Raw genomic sequence first — 22819 nt, forward strand, 5'->3', positions numbered from 1 at the left:
ATTTTGAAGCCCCAAGTTTGACCGAGTAACCAGGAGGGATCAGTGGGGAGCTGCACTGTAAGATTAAGATGTGTGCAGGATCCCTCGCTTTCTTGGCCGAGCCAGTTAACAGTAGGGAGTTTGCACCCTGTAGGGGCCCACTTTAAGGTAAGGTAATGATTAGGAACAGGAGGCTTTTAATTAGTGGCTAATGTTTCACACCCTCAGTATGCACAGTAGTACTCGTTGGGGGAATTGCAGTACGATTTTCTAGGATTTGAGGATGGGCACATGTAATATTGGGCCTGGGGATTACTTACTTTTCGAGCGCAGGTTTCTTCGACTCTGGAGACAAAGGTGGCGAAAGGCTTACTCGGCTCCTGGAAGAGCTTGGTGAATTTATTAGGCCGACAGGCAGAGCAATTGGTAAACGCGCGTAGGGCGATGCCTCTGAGGATAGTCCAGAAGGTGGCAGGGACATTAAGATAAGCAGACGCATTTAGAAATGCTCCAGTGCCCAAATAGGCTTCGGGGGGATGATAGACTCCAAGGGCTGCGTCTTGCTCACTCTGCTTAGCTGCTTCTGCCTGGAAGTGAGCACGCCAGTCAACAAACTGACCGGGGTTAAAAATTGAACGGGCAAGCGAGGCCCAGTCTTGGGGAAGGCAATAGTTCATGGCGAGATCCTGCAGTATTTGGGAAGCATATGGGCTACCTAACCCGTCCTCCTTGACGGCCTTGCGAAGCCGCTTGATAGTATCTAAGTCAATGGGATACCAGTCATGCGGCCTCTGTGGGGTGGGGGCAAGGTTAAGAGGAAAACAGCGAAAAGCACGAGAGAAAGGAGGGCGCGCTTGCAGAGGGCTTGGCGCGGGAGTGGGGGTAGGGGGAGCGTTGCCCCAAGGGTTGCCTTGAGGTGTAGAAGGCAGCCAGGGGTTGTTAGTCGGCAGGGTGGGAGGAGCGGCGGCAGCTGCCGGTAGCGGCTCCGAAGGGGAGCTTGCCGGAGGGAGAGGCGGGAGTGGGAGGCCCCAAGCGTCGCAAGATGGCGGCGCGGTGGGCGTGGCTAAGACACAAGATGGTGGATCAGTCCCGCCCTGTGAAAGGGTGGGGTTCAAGGCATAAGATGGCGGACTAGCTCCGCCCTGTGGAAGGGCGGGGTAAAGCGTATGCGGTTTCTGGCCCAGCTTAGGGCTGATGTCATCGCCAGAGCATTTCCTCCCCTCGATGGAAGAAGAAGGAGGAAGTTCGCCATCTTGGCGTGGCGCAGTATTATTTTGCTTTTTGGGAGTCACCTCGAGCGCGTTGTTAATCTGCTCGACTAAGGACTCCGTGTCCGAGTCATGATTTGAATTAGTATCGCTATCTGAGTCTGTTGGCTGGGTTGATAGGGCCTCTTTGGATTTAACGGGGCCTCGATCAGGGGGGAGGGAGCCTTGAAGGCAGGAGCGGATGGTTATCAGAGTGGGGAGCAAGCCGGGAGGGAAGCGCTTGCTCTTATGTTCCATGGCGTTGGTGACTCGATCAATAAGACGATCATAAGTAACAGGGTCCCAGAGATGGCAAATGGTGAGCCATGGGTTAAAGGGCAGCAGGAGATCCCAGTATATTTGCAGCTGCCGGACAGACACTTTACAGCGATGCGTGTCTAGGAGACCCGCTAGAGCACGAACTTGAGGTGCCTGACATGTAGATATACGATTACCCATAGCTGAGGGGAGAGGAGGGGGAGTTGTTCCCGAGCCGGGCCGGCCGGCTGGCGGGGAGGAGGAGGAGGAGTTGTTTACCGAGCAGAGAGAATGAGATAAACTGTGGCCGCAAGGCCGAAGGAGACGGCGAAAGCAGAAAGCAGTGCCCTTTGGCAACGGGAGCAGTCAGGGGGGGCAGTTGCAAAGAGGCACACGGCACCAAATGAGGAAATAAAGATACAAAGAACTACAGCAAAGTAATGGAGGGGAAGAGGGAGAGCGTTAGGAGGAACGGGGGTCATAGAAGTGCGCATACAAGAGGACGAAGAGAGCGTGGGGGAAGGGAGGAGTTCCTACTGGATGAAGAGAGCGTGGGGGAAGGGAGGAGCGGCTTCGGAGCAAGGAACCTCCCACGGCTCCGGAAGCGGCGAGGGAGAGGCGGCCCTTACCTTGCAGGCGAGGAAATGGGAAGCTGGAGAGGCGTCCGGGCGAGCGGGTGACCTGCCAAACTGTTGTGTGGAGACGTTCCTCACACGGGGCACCAGTTGCGGTCGGGGTTACTGCTTCTAGGGGGAGTGGCGGCCGGTAGCCGAGCCCTCAGCTCTCGGGGCTGCTTAAAGGGTACCGGCGGCGGGGGCTCTTTCCCGGAGGCGAGGGCGAGGCGGAGGACGTGGCCAGGGTCCTCGGCGAGAGGCGTGCAAGGTGTGGAGGGCGGCGATAAGGACAAAAACACTCTTCATCCAGTAGGAGTATGCGCCAAAGAGATTTATTCAGGGGTGATTACAGGTTATATAGGCTGGTAAGAGGGGCAGGGCTGGAAAGGAGGTGAAGTAGCCTAAAATGGCAATACTGAAGGGAGAGGGGCTAGGATTGGTTCTGAGAGGACGCAGGAGCCGTTGCAGCGGGCGGGGGTTGTTCTGGCCACGGTGCATGCGCACTGGCGGTGGCAGGAGTGGCCTTGGCACCAGGGAGTGAGTGGGTAAGATAAGGTAGTGGGGAAAGGGCAGTTGGGAGAAAGGCGGTTTCCTCCGGCAAGCCTCCCCTGCCAGTGGCATTTTGGGTGAGGAAAAGGGAGCTGCCTTGACCTCGCTCCTCAGGCTCGGGGGGGCTGCAGAGGGCACTCACGCCCGTACCTACTACCCTCCCCAGGGGGTGATCAGGTCCCCTGGCCCAGGCCTGGTAAGTCGAGGCACAAGCTCAGTCCCCGCACAAAGGGACCATCTTAACTTGGTGAGAGTTCAGAGGAGAGCCACAGAGAAGATTAAAGGATGGGAGAGTAAAAGCAAAATAAAAATAAAGCAAGCGGGACTATTAAGCTGGAGGAGAGAGGATTGGGTGATGGAAACAGTCTTCAAGTGTCTATTAGGGAAAGGAGTGCCACACGAGCATTTCCACTTTGGCACTTGGAATAAAGGGAAAAGTGTCTGGGGCCTACACCCTACTGACCAAAATTGGTAAGGAGGAGAACTCTTAAAAGAGATTAGACCTGAATATAATTAAGACGCTAAAAATGGGAGACAAGAGAGAAAAAGAAGAAGAAAACAAATTAAATGAGAGGTCCAGTTGTAAGTCTTAACTATTTAAGAGCCGGCCTAAGTTGTGAGCAAATTTTTTTTTTTTTGAGAGTAGGCAGGTAAAAAATTTACTGAGAACGCATGTAAGACGATGCAGGCACTCTCACAAAGAAAATAAAGGTCAGAGGCGAGAAGCCAGGGAGCAAAATTTGACTCCAGAAATATCAGAAGTCATTGGTTGGTGTCAGCAGTTTAACATTTATGGTTTTCCAATTGCTTAAGAGCAACTGGAAAATTCAGGAACTGGAGTAATTTGAGCCTTTGCTGAGACAGGCTCAGAATCCTGAGTTACTGTGAACAGCCACATCTCAGCACAGCCAAATTGTTCTGCTTTGGTACTGAAAACAGCAACTGGAATAAAAGGCAAAACAAAACAAAACAAAACAAAACAAAAAAACAACAACAACCAAAAAAAACTTATTTTTATGTGAAAAATCTCCCTTCCCTAAAAAAGGAAAAAAAGTTGACTTTGGTGTCGGTGATGAGAATGAAGAGATCTCAAAACAATAGTTCTGAGAAAGAAAAGAGAGGTTTAGAATACATTAAATATCAGAATGTGAAATTATTGGTGTGTGGGAGAGGAAAGTGGTTCTAGTGGGAAGCAAGGATCTTCCAGCCAGTGTAAAATTGCTCAAGTGAGAGATAAATCTTTAGGGTTATTTTGCATGTCTGCATGGAAAACCCCAGGCACTAGATGGCCACTCAGTGCTCTAGCTGTACAGGAACACATAAACATGCAGGCCCTCTCAGGATATATATCCTCAAGAATATCAGATCTACTACACTGGGATCCCGCTATTCTGCTTCTCAGTGGAGGAAGCCAGTTTAAACTTTCTTAGGGAATACAAAGAATTGTGTATTAAGTGTTAGTCACTGAAGTTGTGAATCTCTGGAGATCTTTAAAAACGGACTACATTCTTATGTGCCACTAAATAGTTTAGTTGATTCAGACATTAAGCCCCCGAATGATGTGCTGCCTGATTTCTCATCTCTTCCTTCAACGTTTTTATTTTCAGAACTATGGATGCTCTTTTCCTTAGGTTATTAAAGAGAAATATTTTGGCTAGCACTAGGCTGGCAAAGCTGAATGCAGCTTTTTTTCAGACGTTACAAGAAATACTTAATGATATTATTGGCGTAAAGACTGCATACATTTGGAGCCACAGTTTTTTCAACAGGATGACTAATCAGAAACAGGGCTGCAATGTAAATTAGCACCACCATGTCAAGCATATTAAAAGTCTCGCAGCTGGTCAATCAGGATGTTACGCAAAAATAGGTAGTTAGGAAATAGCTGTTGTTGCTATTCCATTTTGATTAGATCTTCAGAGTTAGCAGTGTCAAACATCTACACTTATATTTTGAAATTTGGAACTTTCTATAATTCAGTGAAAATAAATCCCCTTTTCTTTTTTCTATAATTCAAATTCTTAATGCTGTTTGTAAAATGAGACAATACTGCCATTAGTTTCAAGTAGGTCTTCAGTTTGGTTTTGAACTTGTTATATTACCAGTGCAGAATTGAAAGAATTTTCAGCTCTAAATTTCATTATAAAATATTTTGTTTATGTAGTATTTTCCTAGTAAATATTGATAAGTGATCTCAAACTTTTCCAGCTTGCTATTCATCCAAAGTGTGTGTAGTTATTTATAAAATTATTAAAAATCTTGTATACATACTTTCATGTGTTCACTTGTGAAGTGCAATCTGCAGTATCATCCTAGTTTTTTTCTCCTTAGAGGTCTTCTAATAATGTTTTCATTCATGAACTGATAACTCCTCTCTATCCCAATTAGTAAAGATTTGAAAACCCACTTAGAGGGGCAGAAGTGTGCCTAAGTGAGTGAGGGTGGAGAGGAAGGAAAAAGACCATGGTGAACTCTGAAAGAGAGGAAATGAAAGCAACAGGCAAATCTCAGAAGGCAGAAAAACACATAGGATGGTGCAAAGGTAAAACAACTAGGAGGTAAAAGGAGATATTTCTGTGTGAAAGGACCAAGAAAAAGCAATGAGCTTTTAAGAGCCAGTTATACTCAAGGTATGTGGTTATGACTTCATTCATTACGGTGGGGCTGAAAGAATTGTTCTAGATTCAGGTTAGAAACAAAGGGTTGCATAAGCAAAAACAGCAGCATCTAGGAAATTTCTAAGATGTTGCTATTGATTTCTTTCTGAGAAGGGACACGGAAATTATGAAAAAGATTAAGGGGTTTGCTCCCCAGCCCAACAGGGGAATTTTCCTGAATTTTAAAATTAGAAGTAAGATTTAGGATCCTGACTTCTGGTTTCTTCTTTGCATTCTTTTATACATGGATGCATAAAATAAATTTGATCCATGGATGCATAAAATAAGTTTAATCCAGATGACTTGATGGGATAGTTTGATTTATTCTACTTGAAACAAAAGCATTGGAAACTAAATTCTGCTAGCCAGCTATGTTGCTAAGAAGTAAAGTTAAAATAAACTTTGTTATTAATTAACTGAATTTTTTGATAATATCAGATGTATCTATAAACATGATGAAAACTTGAAGGTTCTGACATTGTAAGTACTGTAAATTCCAAATCATTATATTACATTTCTCTTATAATGCAGAGGAAATGTGTTAAAAATCAGTAGTTAATTATCTCTCACTATGTTTAAAAGTAATTCTTGGTAATGAAAACTCAATTTATTCAAGTTTATGTTCATTATTATTATTATTTGATTTCAAGGAGATAGATTATACTGTTTCTCCATGTGATTTATTATTATTTTAAATTTCAAGTATATTTCAAAGTAGAGAGAAGACTATGAACAATATACTTACACACTCTACACTCATCACCAGATTTAACAGATTTCTGCTTCATCTAACTCTCTTTTTTTCCTTTTTTGAAGTATTTGGAAGCAAAACCCAGTCTTATGTCCATTTCACAGTTACATTCATCAGTATATTTTAAAATATGGGTATTGTCTCACATAACCACAAGGCCATTATCACACCCAACAAAAGTAACATTTATTCAGTCTGTAATTGAATTTCCCTGATCGTTTCCACAAATATTCTTTACAGTTTGTTTGAATCAGAGCCAAACAAGACCACCACATCCCTGTGGTTATCATGTCCTTTATGTCCCTTGAGATTTATAGCAGGCCTCGTCTCCATTTCTTTTTTCCTTTTTGCAAAAATTGGGTCAGTTATTTTGTAATATTTATTTTTAAGTATATTGTTTAAAAGCTAATTAGTAATAAAGTGTCACAGACAGTACTCAATATCTCAACCAAATTAAATTAAAGCCCTAAAGGATTGTATTACCTAGCATGAATGTTTATCCCTTGAAGTATTTATTTCACAACATGGGCCTGGTGCAAGTTCACCAAATTTATTTCCACTTTACCCTTATAAGATTTCACCTTTTCAGGAAGGCTATACAGAGTTAGAAATAAGGTATAAATGGTGTTTTACTGTTATCATTAGATTTCAGGTGCTTTATATTTGCTAGAAAAATTGTCTTTCACAGACACTTTTTAGTATTTTAGATTTCCATGTCATAGCTGAAAGGAAAAGGAATATTTACATTAGGATTTGTTGGTGTGTAATATAAATAACCTATGGAAAGTGTTTTTGTACTTATTATTGGATGTAGTTTGGTATTAACTTAAATTAGATACACAGCTGGATCCTGAGAGCTTATTCCCCCTCTGAGATTTCAGGCGTGCCTCAGCTGTTAGTTCCATGAGGCCTTGTCTTCTTCATAATTTTGAGGATATTACTCAGGGCTCGAGTCATCAGACAAATCTTAGAGGTATTTGTCTTCTTCCTCTTTTATGGTTTTTTGTGCTTCAATTTTGGCTTGTACCAGGGTCAGGTAAATATCACCAGCGGGGAGCCTCACCCTGTTTCATGTCAGCACCGAAGTTTAAACAGTTCAAGACTGATTCAGCCTTTGAATTACTGCCTGAAGGCTGCAGAATCTCACTGTGATTCAGCTGCTCTTTCTGTTTAACTCGCTAACATCCATTATATGAATTACCCTGATGAGCATCATTACAGGTATCCCACTCCCCTTAAGCCCTTTTTGGCCCTGTACTCACCCCACCCCTGAAGCCAAACTGGTAATGGCGCCACGGGGGTGATTACATGGTTATTAAATATGTTCCTTTAACGGTGTTTTCTCAGGTTGATTTGACTGGGCACCCCAGGGAGAGCTATTTAATGTCTGAGCCACCACTGAAATCCTGATCATAATGCACTGACTTCTTTGAGACAAACACATCACGGTCTATACTGCTTATTTGTAGTGATGTTCTAGGGTTATGCTTACAGTGAGCAAAATCCAGTGTTTGGAACGGCAGCCTGAGAGAACCAAATGCACAGACATTCAGCATGACTCACTGCTTGACGGGGGCTGGTCATAGCCCATTTAAAATCTTTCTGATAAAGTGGGAATTGTGGGATCCATCCCCCAAGCAGGAGATGCAGTCAGCAATTCAGCTGTCCAAAGACAGATGAGAAGATTAACCCAGAAATGAACACTGGAAGCATCCCCTTCTCACAGCTCTTCCTTAGGTCCCTCTACTCTGTTTCAGGCATAGGCCAGCAAGGAGAGCTCCTAATTCTCAGCGCTCATGTCATACTAGGCACCTAATGTGCTAAGCACTTTATCTACATTATTTCGATTGGTTGTTCACGACTACATGAAATAAATATTCTAGTCCCAATTTTATAGATTGGGAAACAGAAGCTTTGAGCAATGCTACTCTGCAAACTGTCAACGGTGCTCAGTGACATTAAAATGGAAAGTGAGAGTTAGCATTTAGGAACTTTTATAGTATTTGACATTGCTGAGATATTTTCACTGAATTTTGCAAAAAAAAATTGTTCACAATAGATTGGAAATTAAGGAAGGAAGGAAGGAAGGGAAGGGAAGGAGAGAACTGATCTTATACTTCAGAGAGTTTGAAAATCATTGGCTTAGACATCAATGATTGATTAGTCCAAAAATGCACATCTGGTAAGTGTTAGAATCAATTTAAATCTGAATCTTGCATCAGAGTCCCTGCTCTTTAACATGATACTCTACTACCTCCCAATTTGGTAATGGGTGATGATGAGTTGAGAAATAAACCCAAAATCTGATGACAATTTATCATTGTTCCTAGGAGCTCCAGCACCCAAACTTCAGAATTTGGGGGAATGAAATAAGAAGAGAGGCTTTATACAAAGTTCCTGTATAGTCACTGCCATTATTATCTTTTTGGCCATGGTTATCATAGTTAACACTGATTGAAAGCGAAGATCCAAGAATTGTCACCAGTACTTAAATAGATTATCCCCAAATCCCCAAAGAGCTCAGTGTGGCTGTCCTACTGGGATATGGTGTAGCAGAGCCAGGATGCCCAGTGGGTGTGCCCAACACCAAAGGCCCACACTCTTAACTACTGTGCTTTGCTTTTCCCACCCAAAATCCATGACAGATTCAAAAGGATGTTTGGGGGGATATAGAGCTCATTGGTTAATAGCAGGGGTTTGGGGCTCAGACAGGCTGGGTTAGAATTTGGTTCTGGAGCTGTGTGATCTTGGACATGACACTTAAGCTCTCTGCACTGCAATTATCTCACCTGTAAAATGGGAATAACAAGACCTACCTCAAAGGTTTATGGTGAGGATTTACCTTTAAAAAATGCATAGAAAACATTTAGTACAGTGGTTGGCACATAACTAATGCTAAATAAGTTATTGCTCTTGCTAATATTATCATTGTTAAAATCATAAAACAGTCATTCTTTAGAATGCACACAAGAGTAAAAAAGTGGAATGTGAAAGATTGTGTATTTTGACTTTCAGTCATAGACTTTATCCAATTTTGTTTTTCACAATAATGCATGGCTTTACGGAATTCTGTCTAACATGATATGTGAGAGTGAAATTGACCAAATTGGTCCTTCCCATTTGTGAGGATGCCACAATCTTTTTATTTCAGATAGTCCTTGTTGATTAAACTGCTGATCTTTTCAATATCAAAATAAGTAGACCTAAGCAGACTTTCATGGAGTCAGAAAGTCTTACTCTGTGGAAAGGAAATCATTTTCTTTATACTTGTTTCGTTTATTACCCAGATATTTATGATTCTCAGGCTAAGAATGTAAGCTCCAGGAGAGCAAGGATGTTTGCATGCTTTGTCCCCAATGCCTGGAACACGACTTAGGGCATAGAAGGTACTCCATAAAAAGTTGCTGAATAAATGCATCTTAATGGAGAACACAGTCATAACTCATTCTCCTTTCAGTTGCAGTCAAATTTGCCTTTTTAAAAAACATACGGCTTCAGAAATGTAACCTCTGCTGTATTTCTACTATTTTTATTAAAAAATCAGCTGTAATACACTTGGGAATGTGGTGAGGGTAAGATTCATCCTCTTTCTATATTTACCAGCATTAAACAGAAAGGAGCAGCCGGAGGCTACTGGCATGCGCTCTGGCTGTAGGTGTGCCTTCCTGCGCGTGCTGTCTCTACGCGGCCGGCGGCTGTATTTGAATCTACATGTCTACTAGGGCCTTTCGGTGCGAGAAAGGGCTGTAAGCTCCAAGTGGAGGAAGGTGCGGTCCCTGAGTCACTGTTACCTCCCCATGAGTCATGGTCTCCTTGCTTTAGACGCATTTGTCAGATCCCGCTGCAGTATCGCAATGTGGTAGTGCTAAGTGCTGCAGCACTTCTGCAGGGCCCTGCTAGCTCTCCCTTCCTGGGGAGGAAGGAGGAAGAACGGGCTGGGACACCTCTCAGGAAGGGAAAAGGACGCAATGTTGGTGCTCAGAGAACAGCTTGCCCTCTCTGGAGGCTTCCTAGTGCAGAACTCTGCCTTGACCATGCCTTTTGGGCCTCTGAGATTCATTGACTGTCGTCTCCTTCCAAGGATGCAAAAGATTCTCAGCCAACCTCTCTGCCTTTTTTTGTTGTTGTTGTTAACAAACTAAAGAAGTGGATGCTCACGTAAATATAGCTTGTTATCCCTGTTAATGTAATCTGACTGTGTGACTCTAGGTAAATCTCTTAACTCTTTGGATTAATTTCCACATCTGAAACGAGAAGATTAGAGCAGCATTTCCCACACCAGGGAGCTGCCCTGACAATCTGATTCAGCTGGTCTGGGTGGGCAGTTGTTTTGATGTACAGTTGAATCATCATTGGGCAAGATGATTCAAAGATCCTTCTCACTCTAAAATTCTATGAATCACACTCCTTTCTTCCAACCATATTTATTCAAGCCAAAAGAATTTATTAATTGTATTGGTTTTGACAAACTACAAGATAGAAAGATTCTTAGAGTTTTATCTTAGTAAAAATGAAATGTATATTTATGTTTGTTTCTTTACAGGCAACAACTCCAGAACTGTTTATTTTTAAGTTCCCATTTGTAAGGATGAAATTCTACCCCCCAAAATTCCAAAGGAAACAAAAGTCACAATTTAGAGGCCAGTGCTCCAAGGCCTCTCACGTCCTGCTAGGGCCAGGGCCCTTGGGAGAGAACATGGTTGCTTGGTCAGCAGTCTTTGAATGGCCCCATTTTATTTCCAGCTACAGCCAGCAAAGTTCATTGTAAGCAGCACTTCCTGCCTTGTTTGAGAGCTACAAACTGCATCAGGAAATCAAGTTTATAAAATAATATTTTCTGGCTCTATCTAGCCCTTTGTTGAAATAGCCACACTATCTATGACATCAGTGACAAGGCCAAAGAAGAGAAAGCATACATGAATTTATTCCTTCAAAACAATTCAGAAAAAAAAAAGGCAGGGGTACCAGATGTTTCCTTTCTAAGTGACAAAGGGCCTGGGAACAAAAGGCAGGAGAAACTATTTTGAAAGATCTACTTGGACTTCTTTCTTAGCGCCTAAGATGATTACTAAGATCCTTGACAGGGCCTGGCACATAATAGATACTCAATAAATATTAAATAAATATATGAATCAGAAGTTTGGGCAGTCTAAGGGAGACCTTTTCTGCAGAGAGTTAATTCATGTAAAAGCCCACAAAATTGTAATCTCATGAAAGCAGAGACCAGGTCTTATTCGGTAAATTATCAACAAAATTACCAGTAAATATTTGTTGAAATGAATTGACCAAGCTTCTAGTTAGGGGGAAAAAGGTAAGGCAACATAGGGGCTGGAATAAAGGTTAAAAAAGCATATATAGGTGTCGTATGTGTGAGTCTCATAGGCACCAGCTGCCTCGGCCCCTCTGTACATGTGGGTGTGGATGGCTAGGGGAAGGCAGGCTGGCCCACTGGTCACCCTGGCACCTGTGTCTGGCAGAGCTGGTGTGAGATGAAGATACAATCCTTGCCCATCGCTGGACTTTGAGGGCACCCCAAGATAGTGCAGAGCCAGACAAACAGCACAAACTATGTGCTGAAAAGGATTAATAAGGTGTAGGAACTTAGTGATTTGGTCCATGACCCCCAGCACAATGTTCTGCTGGTCCAGTTGGGGATAATGTGTTTCACTGGCAAGCCACAGTTATGGGGCCTAATGACAGCCCATATCAAGGTGGTGTATTCTTTTTGACAATTCATTTTCCTGCAACTACCCCTTCAAACCATCTAAGATTGCATTTACAGCAAGAATTTATCATCCAAATATTAACAGTAATGGTGGCATTTGTCTTGATATTCTAAGATCACAGTGGTTTCCTGCTTTAACTATTTCTAAAGTTCTTTTATCCATTTGTTCACTGCTATATGATCCAAACCCAGATGACCCCCTAGTGCCAGAGATTGCGTGATCTATAAAACAGCAGAGATAAATACAACAGCATATCTTGGGAATGGGCTCAGAAGTATGTGATGTGATGCTACCTTAAAGTCAGAATAACCTGCATTATAGCTGGAATAAACTTTAAATTACTGTTCCTTTTTTCATTTTCTTATCCAGCTGCTCCCCTATCAGACCTCTTCTTTTTTAATTTTAATTTTTTTTTAACCTCCCTCCATTCATTCACATGCTCATCTGAGAAGGCTTAAGTTCTTCCAGCTTTGGACGATAACTGCTTTGAGAAACTAAAGTAGTTACAAGAAAACAGTTACCCAGAATTCAGAATTAAAAAAAAAAAATGGAGCATGTGTATTATATGGCCAAAGTCTTCACTGTAACTTGGTTATGAGACTAAAACCATTCCTCATTGCTCTAACATGAAGATGTCATCTGAATGGGAGGAGATAGATGTTCAGTTGTCACATCAAAGGAAGTAGCATTACTCTATAGCGGCATCCATTTTTGTTCAAGCCTTCCACTGTTAGAGATTTGAGGTTACATGATATACTTTCTGCTCATAACTGATGTGGCTGAAGAATTGGTATTGAATTTATGGCATCAGCAGAACAGAAAATCTGATGTATTTTATGCATGTCAATAAAGGAATGACCCATTCTTGTTCTACAGAAAATGGAAATTGGAAGTCACATATCCTTTGTATTCCAAATTGTAAGTTTAATTTCAATTGTTAGGAAGCTTGGAGCTATTAGTTAATATAGCATTGATTAAATGATGCAAGTTGTCAATGGATGAGTGATCAACTGACAGCTCTGTTGTAATTGATTTATTTTTCTTCAAAAAAGTTGCATAAACCAAAAAAGCATATATATATTTTGCTCAGCATTTCTTGAGCAATCATTTATTAATTCATGGATGGTATGTCAGGAAATATAACTGGCATCTTTAACCGGCAATGATCATGATTTTTTTCAGAAGCAGTAACAGCATTACTGGAGGCACCATGCTTATGGACATTAATTTGACAGTTTTAGGACAAAACTGAGTGATTTATAGGAGTGAAACATTGGAATTGCCCTAAAGCTCTAATAATAGGGAACTTATTAAATAAACCATGATGCTTTCATGCAATTATGTTCTCAGTTAAGCTCATGTTTTCAAAATTTATTTATTGATATAAAGAAATTTTTATGATACCTTAAGTAAAAAAGTTATGGAGGCAGAACTGTTGGTTTCCCATACCTATTTCCTACAGTCATACCTCCCTTCTCCTTGAGGTTTTGATCCTCCTCTGCCCAGCGATGTGCTTCCATGAATTGTCCTTGCCAGCCATAGGTTGAGACGTGGGTATGTGATTCAGTTTGGGCTGGTGAAGTGGGGTGGGTGTACCGTTTGCTAATGCTGCTCTTATGCAAAGTACCAGAACTGGATTGGCTTTTATAAAGGGGATTTATTAGGTTACAAATTTACAGACCTAAGGCCGTAAAAGTGTCCAAACTGAGGCATCAACAAGAGGATACTTTCACTGAAGAATGGTCGATGGTGTCTGAACACCTCTGTCAGCTGGGAAAGCACGTGGCTGGCATCTGCACTTCTCCAGGGCAGACTCTGGGTTTCATCTCTTAGCTTATCATCTCCAAATGTCCTTCAGTCCACAACTCCAGGCATCTCCAGATGTCTCCAAGCATCAGCATCAGCATCAGCAAGTGTCTGGGCCTGTGTCAGCTCTTAGCTTCTCTCTTAAATACTCCAGTGAACTAATCAAGACCCACCTTCAATGGATGGGGCCACACCTCCTTGGAAATAATCTAATCAAAAGTATAGCCCACAGTTGGGTGAGTCACATCTCCATGGAAACACTCAGTCAAAAGTTTCCACCCTAATCAAAAGACTAATAAATCTGCCCCCACAAGATTGCATTAAAGAACATGGCTTTTTGGGGGACATAATATATCCAAACCAGCACAGTGGGGATAGATAGGGGGCTTCTGGAAAAGATTTCACTGTCTTAAAAGCAGACCCAAGGAAACAAAGGTCCTGCCTATACTAAATGTTTTTGTAATACTTAGAACTGGCAGACACCATGCAGCCAGGACTGGAGCTGAGCTGACATGACTGGGAGAAAGCAGAAAGACTGAGAAACCTCGATTGCTGGTGTGGCTGATCTGCAATCTTGGAGTTGCGTGGCAGTAAGTCAATGGCAAAAGGCAATGCACCAAATGCCCTCCCACAGCAAGCCAGTTTCTCATGAGGCCAATTTGCTGAATTTACTCACTTATTTGAACAATTTAGATATGGTTGGCAAGTTTCTGTATTGTCTTCATAATGGCACTCAAGGAATATTCAAATTGTCTCTGCCCCAGTTTTCTGCTGCTATACTGGAAACTGACTTTTGACGAATTGCCCTGCTTACAAAGTCATGCTATTTCTGGACTTCTTACATGAGTTAATGTATTTCTTCTTGTTTAAGCCAATTGAACATTAAGTCTAGGTTTCGTTTACTTGCTACTAAAAGCAGCATAGTGGATACATGTAGAATGAGAAAGAGAGAGAGAAAAATAGAGACTGATTCTAATTTTGGAATATATACAGATATATTCTACTTATTTCTGGGTGATGAGAGTATGGCTGTTGTATTTATTATATTTGTCTTTATAATTTTCTAACTTGTCCAAATTTTCTTAAAAACTGGATTAAGTGCGATTGTGCTAATTTCAGATGGCTGTAAGAGCACTGAGAATTGGCATCTAGTTCAGCTTAGTAAAGTGGGTGGGTGGTGGGGCAGTCTTCCCAAAGGAGAGACCATTGAGTGGCTTCTAGAGGAATGAATGTGTATAGGATGTGTAGGAAGAATTGAGTTTAGGGGAAAGGGCCTCTCACTCCCTCCTTCCTGATTTGGCTAAGGATGTCCATGTGGGGAGGGCGTGCAGCTAACACATACCATCTCTTTTATATCTGGTGCTTCACAAATATAATCTCCTTTCATCATCACAACAGAATTGAAATTAGTATTATCTTCATTTTGTAGAGGATGGAACTGAAGCTCAAAACCACACACAATTAACAAATATTGGAACTATGATTTTAACACCGGCCTGAGTAATGTTAAATACCACACAAGGTCCTCTTGGAGGAACTTGCTGGGAGTGAAAATCCTAGAAAGTTAGGCAGAAAAGACCATACAAAGAAGCAATGTGATTGTAAGTGATGGAAACCCACCTCAAAGTACTGGTGGTAGATGGAATTATGTACTACAGAAAAAAACGAGTTCATAATCTTAATCCACATTTCTGTGTGTGTGAACCCAATGTAAACAGGATCTTTTGAAGATGTTATTTTTGGTTACGGTATGGTCCGACTGAATCAGAATGGGCCTTAATCCCATTACTGGGGTCCTGAGAGAGAAAGCCATGGGCAGGAGCTAGAAGCAGGAAATCAATGGCACCCAGAAGGGGAAGGAGAGCACATTGCCCTGTGATGGGGAAGCCAAGCACCTCAAAGATTGCTGGGCAGCCAGAATGCTACCTACCCTGGGGGGAAGCAAGCCTTCTAGTCTCTGAAACCACGAGCCAATACATTCCTATTGTTAAAGCCAACTCATTGGGGGGTATTTTCCATTGCAGTTAGGAAACTCAGACAGTACTTAAGCAAGAAAGGGAACTTATTGGTTTATGTAGCTGAAAGAACGAGAATCAGGCTAGACTGGGTCCATGGGTGAAGGTTGAGGCCCAGACAGGAAGTGTTAAACATTTCTTCTACAGGACAGTGTCCCAAGACTGCAAAGAGGGAGGAGAGGAAAAGGCCTCAATTATACCTGCTCTACCCCTAGTTGTACTCTGGCTCAAAACTTTAGATCCAAAAGAATCAGCTTCCAAAAGTTTGGGGAAAGGTTCTGAATCATTTTGTCATCTGTTGTTTATATATCGTTATTTTTTGTCCTTAAGCAAATTACAGTGCCTAAGAAATCTGGACATAGCAAATTGTTCTTTGTTTTCCACAGACAGAGGAATCTTAACTCACACTCCCTGTCATCCAGCAGCAAAGAATCCTGACCACACGGTGACCTTTTAATTTGAAAGCTTTTATTAGCATTAGGCTAAAGGCCTGTTTTCCAATTCTGTGCAGAATATTTATATGTTAGAATGTTCTGATTATATGATTACTACAGGAAAGGAGAGCAACGATTTTTTTTCCCTGTATTTAGCCCCTAGATCAGGGGTCAGTAAACTATTTCTGTAAATGTCCAGATAGTAAACATTTTTGGCTTTGCAGGCTATATGGTCTTTGTTGCCACAACTCAGTTCTGCCATTATGGTGTAAAAACAGCCATGGACATTATGTAAACAACTGAGTGTGGCTGTGTTCCAATAAAACTTTATTTTGAGAAACAGGAAGCTGACCAGATTTGGTTCACAGGCTTTAGTTTGCAATTCTCTGATCTTTGTCATTGTCATCACTGCTTTTCAAAAGTGCCATTTTTTTCAACCTCTGTCACAGCAAGGACATTTCAGAGTTTTATATAGGTATAGTCTACTTTAGTTATTTTGATTGATTGTTCAAGGAATCAGTCAGAAATACCAATTATTGACACCCATTTTGTGTTTGTTCTAAAAGAGGAATAACCTTACCAAGGCATGTAGACTAAAAAAAATTAAAACTGTTAAAAACTTTTCCAATGGAAAAATAAACTTCATGTATTAAAACCTTGCATTTAAAAGGTAAATCTGATTAAGAAACAGGAACGCAAACTGAACCATGAGGACGTGAAGGGGTCTTAAATTCTAAGGACCAATACTATATTTTCCCTATGGTGGAGGGGAAATAATAAAGTAGCTGGTATGTTAAGCGTGGAAACATTCTTGCTTAATAATAGACATGGAATAAAAAACCTGTTTAAGACTGTGCCTAACTAGTTTTTAATTGGATACGGAGCTGATTAAAGAGAGAGAGAGAGAGAAAGAGAGAGAGAAAGAGAGAGCGAGCAAATGAGTATGAGAATCCAGTAACATTAACACAAAAGCAAAGCAACTCAGACTTTTGTAGTATCTCCTTGCTATACCCCGTGATGGATATTCCCAAGGCAGCAGGCTCTTGATGAATCATAAGAAAGTGAAGGTACACAGAGATTACATGTTACCTGCTGAATGTATTATGGCTTCAATCTATGGCTCCATGGAGTCATAAATAGGACCTTTTGGGTGAAGTATCCTTTAAGTATGATGTTAACTAACACCTTTTTTTTCCATAGAGTCTAAGATGGATGGTCACTTTCCAAACCCCTCTTCTTCACAGAGTATATTCTTGAGTTTCAAATATATATAGCAATTTAGTTTAAAACAAGACCAAAGAATTCAGATGGAAACAAAAGAAAAATGTAAGCATTCTAAGATCAACAGTGTCACGTGTATGAATTGGTGTTCCATTACTCTTTTTCTCCACTGTAAATGGAAACTCTCAATTCCAAGGTTCAGTAGGAGTCCAGTGTCTAACCATTCCTTTGTGCTCCCTTCCCTTCTGTTTCAGTTTGCTAATGCTGCTCTTTTGCAAAACACCAGAAATGGATTGGCTTTTATAAAGGGAGTTTATTTGGTTACAAAGTTACAGTCTTAAGGCCAAAAAGTGTCTGAAGCAAGACATCAACAATCTGGTACCTTCACTGGAGAAAGGCCATTGGCATCCGGAAAACCTCTGTTTGCTCAGAATGCATGTGGCTGGCATCTGCTTGCTCCCAGGTTGCGTTTCAAAATGGTACTCTCCAAAATGTCAGTGTCAGCTTCCAATGGCCATCTTCAAAATGTGTCTCTCAGCTGCAGCTAACCCTGAGCTCCTTCTGTCTGAGCTTTTATAGTGCTCCAGTGAACTAATCAAGGCCCATGCTGAATGGGTGGGGCCACACCTCCATGGAAATCATCTAATCAGAGTTATCACCTACAGTTGGGTGGGTTACATCTCCATGAAAACAACCTAATCCAAAGGTTCCAACTTAATCAACACTAATACATCTGCCCCCACAAGATTGCATTAAAGAGTATGGCTTTTTCTGGGGGATATAATATATACAAACCAGTGCATCTTCCCTCCTTGATTCACCTAAGGACCCCCTGGGTCTTCACTGTCCTCTAAAGGGGCACCCTATACTCAAGAAAGGACAGCACTTGTATCTGAACAATTTAACATTGCCATCATTTCTTGCTGCCAAATGGAGTTCTGTTGAATCTTTGACATGCTGTGGTGGCAGATGTGGTTGGCTGACTCTATAACAATACTTCCCTGGCACTGACAGCCAGCGCATTCCTCCCTGGACCATGACGATGCTCCATCCTCCGGTTCCCTCTCCAGCTACTTTGGCCACGCCCAGCCTTGCTTCCAGGCCACAGGCACGGCGTCTGCCAGAATGGCTGGGCTTGGAGTTCTTCGAGCATCAGCCACACACACTGTCACAGCAGCTTTCCTCCACAAATTCTGAGCACCTTGTCTTTAGCCTGGGTTACTAGTTTGTACACCCATTTTCCTCAAGATAATTTTATTTCTGAAAACTCTTTGCACTTCTCTGCCCCTGCACTTTTGTCTGGACCATACTATAACACCAAAACCACTCTCTCTCTTAGATTCCAGGAAGCCAGAGCTGGGGGGATATCAGGTCCTTCCCTCCCTAGAGACTCTGTTTTTCTTGTGCAGATTGAGCCATATCCTCCTTAATAACCAATCTTGAATATCATGGATCTCAGATCAACCTCTATTGAGTCAAGAAGGCTGTTACTCCCTAATCCCATATCAATGACTGTCCAGACATACCACATTTGCCTGAAAGGGTCATATGGGTGATCCACGGTGGGACAAAGATATTATTTAAAAGACAAATTTTTGATCTAAAAAGTTCACTTCTTCAAACTTATAAGGTAGTTTTATTTACAATTTCAGTTTAGTTATTTCTTTAAAGAATATTTTTTTAAAAAGGTAAAACAACACTTAAAGCACTATCTGGTATTTAATAAATGCTGATGAAGCCTTTAAGGTAGAAAGAGGAGGTAATTGGAATATGTTACCAATGTGTTAATTTAAGGTAATTCAATGTGCTACCTTAAATGCATACCCCCAGTTCTTTACTAGGTGACTCAAATAAGATAGAAGAAAAATTCTGTCCCATCACTGGAAACTGGAGAGTGTTCTTATATTTGTGAGACTTTTTGCTTCCATAGAGATTGGGGTAGGCAGAATTCTAAGATGGCTCCCGAGTCCCTCCCTGCAATGCACATGAGAGTGGGAGGAACCTATGAAGAAGATGGGATAGTTATTCCCTTGATAGGTAATGGCATACAACAAATAGTAAGGGGATAGTCCTGCTGTGATTACATTACATTATATAAGATTCTCATGCGGTAGACTGGCAAGAGATTGGAAGTCAGCAAGATGTGCTCCTGCTGGCCTGGGAAACAACGAATAGGCCTATTGTGAATTGCTGATGGGGGCCACGCAGCAAGGAACTGCAAGTGGCCTTTAGGAACTGAGACAGGTCCCCAGCAAGGAAACAGGGACCTCAGACATTAGCTTCAGGAGTCAAATTCTGCCAACAATCCGATAAGCTTGGAAGACATGTTAGTTTGCCAGAATGGATTGGTTTAAACAATAAGAATTTATTGATAGTTTGGAATCTAAAAGTCCAAAATCAAGATGTCAGCAAGGCCACATCTTGACTAATAATAATTTTCAAAGGTCATATTTACAAACGGGTTCATACCCACAAAAGCACGGATTAAGATTTGAGCGTATCTTTTGTTCAACAAAAGAGGACTCAGAGTCCCATATGAGAACTGCAGTGGTGGCTCATACTTTTTGACTGCAGCCCTGCGAGACCCAAGCAGAGGATCCAGCTAAACTGTGACTGGACTCTGACCCATGGAAACTATGAGATAAATTTCTGTTGTTTTAAGCCACTAAGTTTGTGGTAATTTGTTATGCAGCAAGAAAAACTAAAACTGAGGTTGTATAGGGTTGTATAGGTTACAAGAAAGGCTGTCTGGTATTGCACACCTTTCCTAGGAGAAACCCTTAGGTGACTTGGCCTGAAACCTTGTTGAGGGGGTGATCTTGTTGGCCAAAACCTGCCCATTTTCCAGAGGTGAAGGTCTGTTTTAATTTTCCTTGGGTGCTCAAGCAGATACCATGACATGGGGAATTCATAGTTCACAGTTTTGAGGCTAAGCTAGAAGTCCAAGTCAAGGCATCATCAGGGCAGTGCTTTCTCCCCCAAAGCTGTGGCATTCTGGGGCTGAATGCTGGCAATCTTTGGTCTTTAGCTTGTCACATGGAAAGGCATCTCTTGGTCTCTCCCTTCTCTTCTGGGTTCTGTGGATGTTCAGCTTCTGGCTTGCTCTCTCTGTGGCTTTCTTACTCTCTGTCTGAATTTCATTCCCCTTAAAAAGGACTCCAGTAATAGGATTAAACCCTTCCTGAGTGAGGTGAACCACACCTTAACTGAAGTAAACTCATCAAAAGGTCCTACTTAAAATGGATGCACACCCACAGGAATCTGTTAGTTTTAAGAACATGTTTTTCTGGGGTACTCAAAGCACAATTCCATTTGCCATGCTGACCCCATTGTTACCTGCCTTGACTGAGAGGAATGGGCATATTGGACAAGTGTCCTCTGGCACACAGGGAGGGGGAACCACCTCCACCTGTCCTATCCCTTTACCACCAGCCCACCCACAGAAAGGCTCAATCATTCCTATTTGTCAACTCTCAGGTCATTTCCTCCTAGGAAACTCCAGAGCCAGAGATATGCAAGTGCTAAAGAGACTCACTCCAGCTAGTAATACTGATTAAATTAGATAATAACAATGAATCCCTAGCTATATAAATAAAATCATCTGATCTGAAAGAGGGCACTAAGCTGGCCATTCACAACAATTGTATCTCTCTGAAATGAGAACCAGGAGAGATATTAGAAGAAAACATTCTAGTTCATATTCATGGTGAGATTTGAGAGATATTATATCAATAAAAATGTTTGGCTTTCAGTAAAAAGGAACACTCTAAAAACAAGAAATAATTCCTTGAAAAAATTTAAACCACAATTGCCACAATAAAAGTCTAAATAACAAGTGAATAATACACTTCCACAAACTGAATGATCTTGGCAGAAGGAGAGAGACCAAGAAAGAGAAAGAGATCATGAGAAAAGATAAGAATCTTGGAGACCAGATTTGGAAGTCTAATTTTACAGTAATCAGGGCTCTAAATGGAGGAAAAGAAAGTAATGGGAATGAACCATCAATGAAATAGTAGAATATAATTACTCAAAGCTGAGGAAAGGTTTGTGTCTTCAGGTTAAAAATGTTCACCAAGGAATGATGGTCTTACCTTTCAAAGCCATTTCTAATATCAAGAACTATGAAGAATCTGAGATTTTTCCTGCTTACAGGTGAACAAGTTAGCCTGTTATGAATCTTGGCAGAAGACATGAAACCCCTGGGTCAGAGACAAAGGACTTCAATACCCGTGGCACATTACGCAGCATGAGCTTCGTGTTTGCATCAATCCCCCTTGACACCCAGATCTTGTAGAGATGATTCACACACAGTGGGTTTGCTTCACAGGTAAGGAACCCTGATATGAGGAAACTCCAATTTTTTAAAGAGGCTGCAAGCAAAACCTACCCAATCTTCAGAAGGAGACTTTATCATTAATTACTGGTCAGCAAACAATTCTCTCTGCCCCAGAGGGAGATACCATCTCAGTCTTCCAAGACTGTTTGCTATACAAACATCCTTGAAAAGATGGTATACAACAAAAGCTGTTACAAGACATGCAGAAATGCGAGAGACCCATTGGGGTTTATCTCCTAACATCTAAATATAGCCATGCGACATTAATTTAGTTACAAAAGTGAGAGTATTTTATGATCATCCAGGTAGAAAACCAAGCCAAAACAAAACAAATTCCTTAAAGTTGAAAGAAGATCAGACTATTGGAATTCTGATTGGTAAAAATGGATGCAAAAAGGCAATGGAGCAGTATTTATAATGTTTTTAGCAAAAGGGATCAGAATCTGAGATATTCTGATATTCTGAATGTAAAAGTATACCATGTATGTTTTTGGATAATCACTTATGAAAATACTCCAGCCAATAAAAATTTAATCAGAGTAAAGATCAGTAGTAAAAGTCAAGTAAAACTTTGAGTTAAATGTAAATAACTTGACAAATGAACTGTGATGTGATTAGAAAGTAATTATGCAAAAGGAGAAGCATAGTGTAAGAAACTATTAAAGAATCTGGAAGACTAGATTATTTCCCCAGTGAATAAAACTGGGGAAACAAGGGAAGGAAGGAGAGATAAATAAAGGATTACAAAAGGTTCCAACTGGGATTGGGAGGAGAGGGCATAGTTATAGTTTGATATTCGATTCTGATAGAGAAACATAGGTTCAAATTTCCTTGTTAAAATAAAACTATTACCTCTAGTAGAATTAAATAATATATAGAACTGCCTGGTCAATAAAAGAAAAAAAAAAAAAAAACCCACATGAAAACTTGAACAATAAGGGATAAATAAAGAGAAGTTGGAAAGGAACAACAGTAGGGGAAGGGAGATTTCTGCCACTTTCCCCTGTGCCTGGCCTTTCCTAGCTCCCCCCACCCACCCCCACTCCCAGAGAGGGAGACTATGCACCATATGTTCTTGTGGGCAGCACTGGGTGGTAAGAGGGATGCACCCATGGCTGGCTCCATCTCTTTTCTGCGTCTGATGCCTGACCACTCATGTCTGACCACTCTCTGCATGGGGCACTGAGCATGCTCCTCATTGCACCAGGACCTTGCATCAGAAA

At 41.5% G+C, this 22819-nt stretch overlaps 1 pseudogene; it reads left to right on the forward strand.

Moving 5' to 3' along the window:
* The first annotated feature begins 5110 nt into the window (after positions 1–5110).
* On the forward strand, positions 5111–12068 carry LOC119535200 (annotated as a pseudogene).
* The last annotated feature ends 10751 nt before the right edge of the window (positions 12069–22819 follow it).

This window comes from Choloepus didactylus, chromosome 5, assembly GCF_015220235.1.
Source record: "Choloepus didactylus isolate mChoDid1 chromosome 5, mChoDid1.pri, whole genome shotgun sequence".
Taxonomy (NCBI): domain Eukaryota; kingdom Metazoa; phylum Chordata; class Mammalia; order Pilosa; family Megalonychidae; genus Choloepus; species Choloepus didactylus.